This window comes from Mytilus californianus, unplaced genomic scaffold (assembly GCF_021869535.1).
Source record: "Mytilus californianus isolate M0D057914Y unplaced genomic scaffold, xbMytCali1.0.p SCAF_9, whole genome shotgun sequence".
NCBI lineage: Eukaryota > Metazoa > Mollusca > Bivalvia > Mytilida > Mytilidae > Mytilus > Mytilus californianus.
In genome coordinates, this window is record NW_026262745.1 from 69,046,261 (window position 1) to 69,057,913 (window position 11,653).

Sequence of the window (11,653 nt, forward strand, 5' to 3'; positions counted from 1 at the left end):
CAATCCTTCCATACATCAAATATAATTGATCTATTGCTTATAGTTGCAGAAAAACAGACCAAAACACAAAAACTGAACACTGAGAAATGAACCGTGAAAATGAGGTCAAGGTCAAATATTTTTAAACCTGTGAGACTGGCATGTACATCATAAAATATTTCCATACACCATTTATAGTTGACCTATTGCATATAGTATTAGAAAAAAAGACCAAAACTCAAAAACTTAACTTTGACCACTGAACCATGAAAATGAGGTCAAGGTCAGATGACACCTACCAGTTGGACATGTACACCTTACAATCATTCCATATACCAAATATAGTAGACCTACTGCTTATAGTATCTGATATATGGACTTGACCAAGAAAACTTAACCTTGTTCACTGATCCATGAAATGATCTCGAGGTCAAATGAAAATTGTCTGACGGGCATGAGGACCTTGCAAGGTACACACATACTAAATATAGTTATCCTATTACTCATAATAAGAAAGAAATGAACATTACAAAAAATGTTGACTTTTTTTTTCAAGTAGTCACTGAACCATGAAAATGAGGTCAAGGACAATGGACATAAGACAGACGGACACATAGTAACATAAGGCATCTATATACAAAGTATGAAGCATCCAGGTCTTCTAGCTTCTAAAATATAAAGCTTTTAAGAAGTTAGCTAATGCCGCCGCCACCGCCGTCGCCGGATCACTATCCCTATGTCGAGCTTTCTGCAACAAAAGTCGCAGGCTCGACAAAAATTGGGTAAAATATTCATTCAAGGGAAATAACTGCTTTAAAGGATCAATTAATGATTTAAATAATGTAAGTCCTATTCCCAGATCTTACTTTGCTGAACATATTTATCACTTAAACATGTTAAAGTTTCTCTCTTTCTATAATTGTTTCTGCAAAAAACATAATTTTAGGTAAAAATAATTTTTCAAGGGCAAAAACTGCTATAAACAGGATAAAGGATCAATTGACTATTTCGGTCATGAAAGCTTATTCACAGATCTTACTTAGCTGAACATATTTATCACTTAAAGTGTCTCTCGTCTATCATATTTTCTACAAGAAACTCTAAATTCTATCATGTATCTATTAAAATTTTGTCTTTCAAGGGCAATAACTCATATAAGGATCCATACTACTGTTTTGCTGTTTAAAAATTTATCTTTATCTGAAATTGTTTTCAATATGACAATCAGTGTTACCAAGAACATAAAAATTGTGGAAACTTATTTCAGGGGCAATTACTTCAAATAGGGTTGTCAGATTGGTCTGAAAATTTCAGAGCAGATTAATCTTAAAATGCTAATTGTTTTGACCAAACTATGCAGAGTTTCTCAATTAAAGGACAAGATTAAAATTACAAAATATATGTAATCTATACCCTAAGGATCATTTAGCCTAAGTTTGGTTAAAATTAATTCAGTAGTTTCAGAGGAGAAGATCTTTTAAAAAGTGTACAACTGACAACGAATTAACAAAAAGGGAGGATGATTTGACAAAGGGATGGCAAAAGCTCACAGACTCTTAGGTCGGGTGAGCTAAATAGTAAATAAAACTGTTGACAAACAGAAAAAAATCATAAGTTGGCTATTATATTTATATGGAAAATAAGCGCTCTGTTAATGTAAGTGGATTCTAAAAGTTGATTGACATATATATATATATATATATTTTTGTCCTCTTTCTATAATGATCATGATGATATTAATGCTATAAAATATATGAAATGAAATTCATCTCTAAAACAGTGATCACATAATCTATTCTGTTCAAATTACAAAGTTTTTTGCTCTATTATACCATAAACCAGTTTCAATTATAATTTTTCAATTTGAGGTTCTAAGTTTTGTATTTTATCTATGAATTCTGTTTTTCACTGAAAATCTATTGATTATCAAAAATTCTAACTTTGTACATTATTTGGCCTTATAAACTTTTTTTATTCAACATGTTCAAGAGTAACTTATGAAATTCCTGTCTGACCTAAAAAAAAAATAATCAGGGTATTTGTCATTTATGTGTTAATGGCTTGATTTATTAAGGTCTAGATAGGGGTTCTGTATATATCTTTATTCTTCATATATTAGATTGTTTTTCTTTAATCTTTTGTTAATTTTGTCCATTTATCTCTATTCTTTATATTTCAGCACCTATTATTCTCTAATATTTATTTTGTTTGCCTACTTTTCCCTATTTATTTTTTATACCTTTATTCTGCACATTTTGCCCGTTATTCTCTTTTTTGTAAACCCCATCTAAACCCTCATCCATGTCAAAAATATTTGTAAGTGGTACACATGTATGCAAAATTCTTGAATTTTAAATTGTAGGCAATTATCAACTCATGAAATTCAGAAACAAATACTTAATACTTCACATTTAAATCAACAACAAGAATGTGTCCATAGTACACAGATGCCCCACTGGCACTATCATTTTAAATGCGTGGACCATGAAATTGGGATAAAAACTGTAATTTGGCATTAAAATAAGAAAGATCATATCATATAGGGAACATCATGTACTATAAGCTAGTTTCAATTGGACTTCAACTTCATCAAAATCTACCTTGACCAAAAACTTAAACCTGAAGCTGGACAGATATCATCACTGATAGATGGAGGAACAGACGCATAGACCGAAAAGCATAATGCCCAAAGGTGGGACATAAATCATAGGCAAATATCCTTTGATGACAGATTATTAAATTTATCACTAATGCATATACATGTATATCAATCTAAAAAGTTTTTAATTGATCTATTAGAATTTTTTTTAAATATAAAACATGTTGAATTTCTGTATGTCTGTGGTATATGCAGTGGCAGATCCAGAATTTTCAAAAAGGGCCCACTGACTGCCTAAAAGGGGGGCCCACTCAAATCATTCTTCAGTGATTCCCTAAATAATTAATCAAATTTTTTTTTAAAAAGGGGGACATGGGCCCTCTAGCCCCACCCCCTTAGTACTCCTCTGGTATGGATATAAAATAAAACTTTTAGGAGACAATACACAAAACAGAAAAGATAACAATTATTGGCATTAAGTATGAAATACTTACAATAAACTTTTCAAATTCTCTCCCTGTATGTCATTGTGAACATCTAATACTGTGTATTCTAATCCTTAATTCTTATGGTTTCACTTTTATTTACACTAATAGGCCTACTCCAATTATACTTTATTATGTCCATTAAATCAATGTGGTGAGTATATATATGTATAACATTTACTTGTGTTTTTATGTTTAAGCAAAATACACACAAGTAAATATGGCCTGTTTTTATCCAAAGATCTAGGAAGACATAAAATGAATTGCTCTTTTATCTCATTGGTTACTACGGATTCATATTGGTGTCATGACCTGATTACTTGGACATCATAAAATGTGTAGAGGAATATAAAATGTTGAAATTCATCATGAATACACTACTCTCAGTCTCTTATTTTTATTACTATCTTTATTACTATTGTTTTTGTGGTGTTTTTGTGAAGAACCATGCAGTGGAGGAAAACAGTTCAAAGAAGAAAATGGCAAGTTAATTAATTTCACTTTGAAGTTTAGATACAGTAATATAATATAAAAAGATTATGTATTTTGATTCTCTTTCAAATATTTCTTTAAAAGTTCAACAACAGTGGTTATGAAACTTACACATATCATTCCTTAATTGTAATGCATATAATGACTGTATACATATGAATTAAATTCTGTCTTGAAATAACTGGTTCAGGACAGTTTGAACATGTTGAAGTGAAACACTTTTATGAATATTTTGTCACACATATATATATATATATGTGTACCTTAACTAGATGAAAATAAATGATCTTATGTATGTTTTTTTAATAGTTCTTTACTAATTTCTATTTTTTTTTTAATTGTATATGTTAGCGGCACTAATTATATATATAAGTAAAATTATCTATTAAGCTTAAATCCTAGGCAATAAGCTAACGCCTAGGCATTAGGTTATTGATGGCAATTTTCAGGCATTAGGCTTATTTCCTGAAATCTGCAATGATTATTCAACCTATTGCCAAACATCATTTCAGGCAATAAATGAGCTTTAGGATATTTGCTTCATCTTTAAATGACTAGGACTCTCGCGAGCCTGTGTCGTTCACCTTGGTCTATATATGCAATATATTCAACAAAGGACACTCTCCAACATTGTAGACAAGAATAGAATTAATGACAAAAATCTCTGGGTTTTTTTTGTATCTTATATTGCTGATCATTGAAGTCTGTTTAGTTTCTCTCTATCTTCATGATCTTATTTAGCTTTTTATCCAAACACAGAAGAGTAAAAAAACTCCTATAAAGAGTAACAGTCTACTAATTATATCAGCATAATTTGACTTAGTAGTTCGTCTTGCTTATCATTTTTGATTATTTAAGTTTCTATCTATCTATTATTATTTTTTATCATATAGAGAAAAAAAAATGGTAAATATTGTAATTAAAGGGCAATAACTCCCATAAGGAGTCGTCGGACAATTTCCGCCTTTTGTTTTAACTGTAGATCTTGTCTTGCTGATCATTTTTGTATATATTTAAGTTTCTTACTATCATCATCATGTGTCTATCTATTATAAGTTTTAAGATGTAAGACAAAAACGCTAAAGAAAGATTGTACAAATTGGCATCACAGAGCTACATCTCTAATTAGGAGTCAACTGATGATTTCAATCATAAGACTTATTTGTAAAACTTGTCCTTCTGATCATTTTTGCATTGTAAAGTTTCTCTCTATCTATTATAGTTTTCAAGATAATAGGCAAAATTCGAAAAAAGTGGTAAAATTTGATTCTATTTTGCCCAGTAGTTTCAGAGAAAATTTTTGTAAAAGATTACAAAAATTTATGAAAAATTCTTAAAAAATTGACTATAAAGGGCAATAACTCCTGAGGGGGTCAATTGACCATTTTGGTCATGTTGTCTTAATTGTAGATCTTACTTTGCTGAACATTATTGCTGTTTACAATATATCGCGATCTCTATCCATAATAATATTCAAGACAATAACCAATAAAATGCTCCGCTGGGCACAGCTTGATACGACCACAGACATCGAACCCTGAACAGTTAGGGCAAGTATGGACACAACATTCAGGCTTGATACAGCTCTGAATTTGGATTGTGATTAAATATTTGACACAGCATAGGTTTCTGACACAGAATGAATGTGGTCTAAGAACTTAAAAATTTTCAATTAACCTATTATGGTCCAATATCCAAAATCTAAATACATACACGGTTAGATTCAGCATAAGACTTATTTGTAAAACTTGTCCTTCTGATCATTTTTGCATTGTAAAGTTTCTCTCTATCTATTATAGTTTTCAAGATAATAGGCAAAATTCGAAAAAAGTGGTAAAATTTGATTCTATTTTGCCCAGTAGTTTCAGAGAAAATTTTTGTAAAAGATTACAAAAAATTATGAAAAATTCTTAAAAAATTTACTATAAAGGGCAATAACTCCTGAGGGGGTCAATTGACCATTTTCGTCATGTTGTCTTAATTGTAGATCTTACTTTGCTGAACATTATTGCTGTTTACAATATATCGCGATCTCTATCCATAATAATATTCAAGACAATAACCAATAAAATGCTCCGCTGGGCGCAGCTTGATACGACCACAGACATCGAACCCTGAACAGTTAGGGCAAGTATGGACACAACATTCAAGCTTGATACAGCTTTGCATTTGGATTGTGATTAAATATTTGACACAGCATAGGTTTCTGACACAGAATGAATGTGGTCTAAGAACTTAAAAATTTTTAATTAACCTATTATGGTCCAATATCCAAAATCTAAATACATACACGGTTAGATTCAGCATATCAAAGAATCCCAAGAATTCAATTTTTGTTAAAATCAAACTAAGTTTAATTTTGGACCCTTTGTAGACCAATTTGAAAACAGGACCAAAAATTAAAAATCTAAATACACGGTTAGATTCAGCATATCAAAGAACCCCAATATCTCAATTTTTGATGAAATCAAACCATATCATTATTATTTGCTTTTATATATAAATCAAAAATAACCAACTTATAATGGAAAATTTTAAAGCAAAAAAAAGGAAAAAAAGGAAAAATAAATTCCTCCCACAATTTTTTGAACCCCCTTATGATTCATCAACCCCAAACTCAATCCCAGCCTTCCCTTTGTGGTATGGTACCTTGCAGTACAATTTCAGAGAGATCCATACACTTGAACACAAGTTATTGTCTGGAAACTAGAAAAATGCTTATTTTTGGCCTCTTATTCCTAAACCTTTAAGGCAATTACCCCCAAACTCAAACCCAGCTTTCCCTTTGTGATATGGAACCTTGTAGTACAATTTCAAAAAGATCCATACACTTACACACAAGTTATAGTCCTGAAACTAGATAATGCTTGTTTTTTGCCCCTTTTTAGTCCCTAATTCCTAAAATTTTGAGGCAATTACCCCCAAACTCAATCCCAGCCTTCCCTTTGTGGTATGATACCTCGCATTACAATTTCAGAGAGATCCATACACTTGAACACAAGTTATTGTCTGGAAACTAGAAAAATGCTTATTTTTTGCCCCTTTTTGGCCCCTTATTCCTAAGCGTTTTGGGCAATTACCCCCAAACTCAATTCCAGCTTTCCCTTTGTGATATGGAACCTTGTAGTACAATTTCAGAAAGATGCATACACTTACATACAAGTTATTGTCATGAAACAAGAAAAATGCTTGTTTTCTTTGCCCCTTTTTTGGCCCCTAATTCCTAAAATTTTGAGACAATTACCCCCAAAATCAATCCCAGCATTCCCTTTGTGATATGGAACCTTGAGGCACAATGTCAGAGAGATCCATACACTAACACACAAGTTATTGTCTGGAAGTTACAAAAATGCTTATTTTTTGCCCCTTTTTGGCCCCTAATTCCTTAACTGTTGGTACCATAACCCTCAAAATCAATCCCAACCTTCCTTTTGTGGTATTGAACCTTTTGGTTAAATTTCATAGAGATCCATTTACTTTAACTAAAGTTAGAGTGCGAAAACCAATGTGTCCTCGGACGACGACGCCAATGTCATACCAATATACGACCGCAAAAATTTTTGCGGTCGTATAAAAACTGCAAAATTTTCTTAAAATTACCAATTCAGGGGCAACAACCCAATAATGGGTTGTCTGATTTGTCTGAAATCTATATTCCCCAATGATGATTATGGCCAAGTTTGGTTTACTTTGGCCCAGTAGTTTCAGAGGAGAAGATTTTTGTAAAAGTTAACAGATGACGAAGGACCCCCAAGTGATGATAAAAGCTCACTTGGCCAGGTGAGCTAAAAATACCTTACATTAGAGCTCTACGATTTTAGTATCATGCCATATTATTAAAATAGTTTCTCTATTACTTTCAATTCCCTGTATATGTAGATGTCTTAAAATTAATGTATTTTATGTCTCTCCTTTGGATTGAAGGATATCAGTTTTAAATAAATTAAAAAGTACAAGTACTAAGCAAGTTGATTGTCTGACCAAATAAATAACAAAGGCAGAAAAAAGTAGCTTATTTGCTTAAACTTTTTCCCCATGCATAGTAAATAATTAGTAAACAAATCTAAAGAATAAAAGGAAAAGGAAAAACTTTGGCACTGACTCATGTTATTGTATAGTAAATCAGCTGATTATGTTCTTACCAGCTGCACATGGTCAATCAATTAAAAGCAATAAATTTCGTTAGTTTAAGTGACCACAAATAATTGCTCCCAATCAAGCATTAAATTTCTCTGACCCTAAAATGTTGTGGAACAGCTGAAGTGTTATACCAAGTGTTTTTATGGAGGCTACAAATGTACATGAATACACATAGATCTACATAACATTTATCCATTTTAACTAAACATGTTATTGACAGGCAGTTGGTTGTCTTTTTTAACATTTACATATATATTTACTGGTATACATGTACTAAATTATTATTTACTGAACTTCACAGAGGTTCAGAATATTTTTGTTTTGTTTTGACCCAAATAATGACTTCAGACAAAAATATATATTATACATGTCTATATAATAATACATGATCATATGAATAGAATTAAATATCTCCCTTGAGTGCCCAACTGTTTTCTGGAATATTGCTTGTATTATGTTTTTGACATTATTGAATCAAAATGTCAATATAAGCAGACACAAAATAAAGGAAAAAAAGATTGTACCCACTTAATAAAGAGAAGAAATTTATATTTGTTCTTTGACTACACAAAAAGTAGGTATATTATGTTTGATTGAAACAGGAAAGAAAATTAGATATATATATATATATATATATACAATATGAAGATTTGGATAAATATTGAGGTTTTATTACATTATATTCTTTGATGTATAGCCTGTTCATTTAAGAATATAAATCGCATTAACAAAATCCAATCGCCCTGATTACATGTTTGCCCTGGGTCTGTTCGCCCTGAGTTCATTCGCCCATAGAGTCCGTTTGCCTAGGGTCCGTTCCCCCTACTTCTATTAAAACATATTGTTTTATGGGTATTAAACTTTAAAAAACTTATTCAGATATTTATATGGTATAAATTCTGGAAATTTATGAAAACACATAGAAATATTTAAAAGTTGTTGGCTTAAGATTTGTTTTAGAGCATTAATTGTTCAAAATAATAATTCTCACTGATTGTTGTAATGGATTAATAATAAAAACAACATTTTATTTTGATAAACTAGCTATATAGTCAGCTTGGAATGAGTAAAAACAATGATGTACAAATTTTTAAACTTGAAAAAGATGTAAATTCATATTGTTATCAAATTGACTAACCAGAATTAATAAAATTGTTAACAAATATCAATAAGATAAGTACAATGTATTCCAGGGAAGTGCTGTTTTGCAGGTTGCAGGTCGCAGGTTGCGGGTTGCGGGTCACACATATAAATACTATATATGTAAAAAGGTCATATTAGGGGAATTAAAACATATAAAATCTACCCCATGACTGATAAATTTACAAATTATTTCTTACAGTACACATACTGTAGGGTAGAAGTATATTGTCTTTTTTTTTATCATAATCTTCAAATTCAATAATCATAATTTTAATACACATACATGTATCTTTTGATGCTTATCATACCGCTCAATTGCTATTAATAGTTCTAAACATTGATTCTAGTGAAGTTAAAGTAATAAAAACTTCAAATTAACATAGGCTGAACAGGTTCTATGGAACACATTAATCTGTCTTAATCTATAGTTACATAAACAATTAAATTCCTTTCAGTTGACATTCAACATCTTTGAGGCTAATATTAAGAAATTATAAGCTCTAGATAATTATATGCATTTTCTTGCATGAACATAATAAATTTAGTGCAAGAAACAAACAAAATAATTTGCTTCCCAATTCTGTTTTTATTTATGTAAAGACCCAAAACCTTGAGTCTGTTCTGTTGCAATTGTCCATTTACAATTTGTCTAATGATTTAATAGTAAAAAATGTATTTATTTTTTTAAGGAGGCGGACATCCTGTTTCTTAAGTATATACCTCCCCAAATTTCAAGCAGGGATAATATAAGCTCACCTGCATTCCATTTTCCATTTGCATTTATTTTGATTTTACATTAACAAGTCAAGGGAATAGAGTTAAACAATATGGAGTAAAGTTTTGAGAATTATAGTTAAGTTTTAAATGAATTCTTATTATTACAAAAACAATAAAAAAAAAAATTAAAAAAAATATGGCAAGAATTGTACCCACTTTCCATAAATATAATATTTCCCTGGGATTCAACTTTTTAAAATAAAGTTGATCGTCCACCATTTTAGAACTTGTCCGAGATATTGCTGATATCAACCTATATAATAGTACAAGTTTTATAAAAATCTGACAAGAATTGTACCCGTGAGATCGCTAACGAGGCCATTTTCCATATATTTAATATTTCTAAGGGCATAACTCTTTTCAAAAATGTCGATCGTTCACCATTTTCGAACCGGACGGACGGACAGACGGACGCCCGGTATTTCCATTTTCCCCCCGCAATGCGTTACGCGGTTGACAAAAAGATATCTTTCATAGCGTATAAACGCAGTCTTTTAAGACAAGACTTTTAAATAGGTCGACTTTTGAGACGGACCCTTGCTATGAATGCAATAGAACTAAAAAGCTAAAAAATCCAGAAACTTACATCTAGTTAAAAGGCAATAAGTCTTTTCCACTATTTAAAAACTGTGTCAAGTCTTGATGTTTTAGTATGTATGTTCTATGCATTTGTTGAAAGTTTTACCCAAATGTTTGTTAAGTTTTCTCTTTTCGAACAGAAAGTGTATGTATTAGATAAACCCTGAGGGTGTTAGACCAATTAAGTGCATTTACATCTCAAGATATTATGATTAATGTAAATTGATAGATTTCTATTTATAGGTGTAAGTTTATTTACACCGGAATTTTGTTTAATGTAATTGGATACCCTTCCTTTAACATTGATCATTAAAAATTGTGTAAATTAGATACACCCTCTCATGCTAATGCCCTCGTGGTATATCTAATACTTCAACCCGCAACCTGCAACCCGCAACCTGCATTTTAGACAATTTCTGTATTCCAGTATTCCACGCGCGACTATGGCTATGCAAATTAAAGGAAAATAATTTATATTTCATTTTTGGTTGCAGCAAATACAAATTTTCGGCAAATTTTTCAACAAACTTTAACATACTCTGTTCAAATAATAAACATTATGCAACTAGACTATAATAAAAAAAAAAAATATCAGAATGAAATTTGAAAAAAAAGGCAGGACAGGGGTTTGAGTAATAAAAAGGCATGATGAGAAAAAAAGTCAGGATAAACTAATGAACTAGTACACATTTTTGTTAAAGGGCCAGATGAAGCACGTCTCCGGGTGCGGAATTTCTCGCTATGTTGAAGACCCATTGGTGGCTTTTGACTGTTTTCTGCTCTTTGGTCGGGTTGTTGTCTCTTTGACACAATAATCCCCATATCCATTCTCAATTTTAATACAAAAAACTTAAAAAGGCAGGACCGAATAATCAGTAGAGTGAAAAATACAAAGGCTGCGGCTGAGGAAAGACATTACAACTAATAAAATGAAGAACAAAATTTTTCATCCTAGCCCCATAAAAATCAAATGGTGGTCCCTTATCAATACCTTTAACCCCTTCCCCCATCCCCCCCAACAAAAAATCCAGTCCCTCTTTAAACGTACATTGCTCTCACACTTGTTTTAACTAAATGATTACGATATATATATTGAAATCATTTCAACAACATGCTCCTGTCGTACTGACGTGTTTTCATTCAGCAAAGCTCTGCATGACCTGCATCTTCAAGGTCACAAAAAGTTTGTCTTTCTTGAACTGGTTTCCTGATTTATTTGGATAACAGACGCTTTTTCTATCGACACTGCCACTCTCTTGACTCTTGTAGATCGAACTTTAACAGATTGAAGGTCAGAATGTTTGTTCCGATTCCACAGACCTGTTACCTGTTAGGTGTGCTTTAGGGTGTGCTTGACTGGATTGTATTTTTATATGTTGTGTAGGACTTTTTGTAAACGATAATTGCTGGCATGGACATAATACTTGTAAGTAAGTTAAATTTTATAATGAAAATCTGT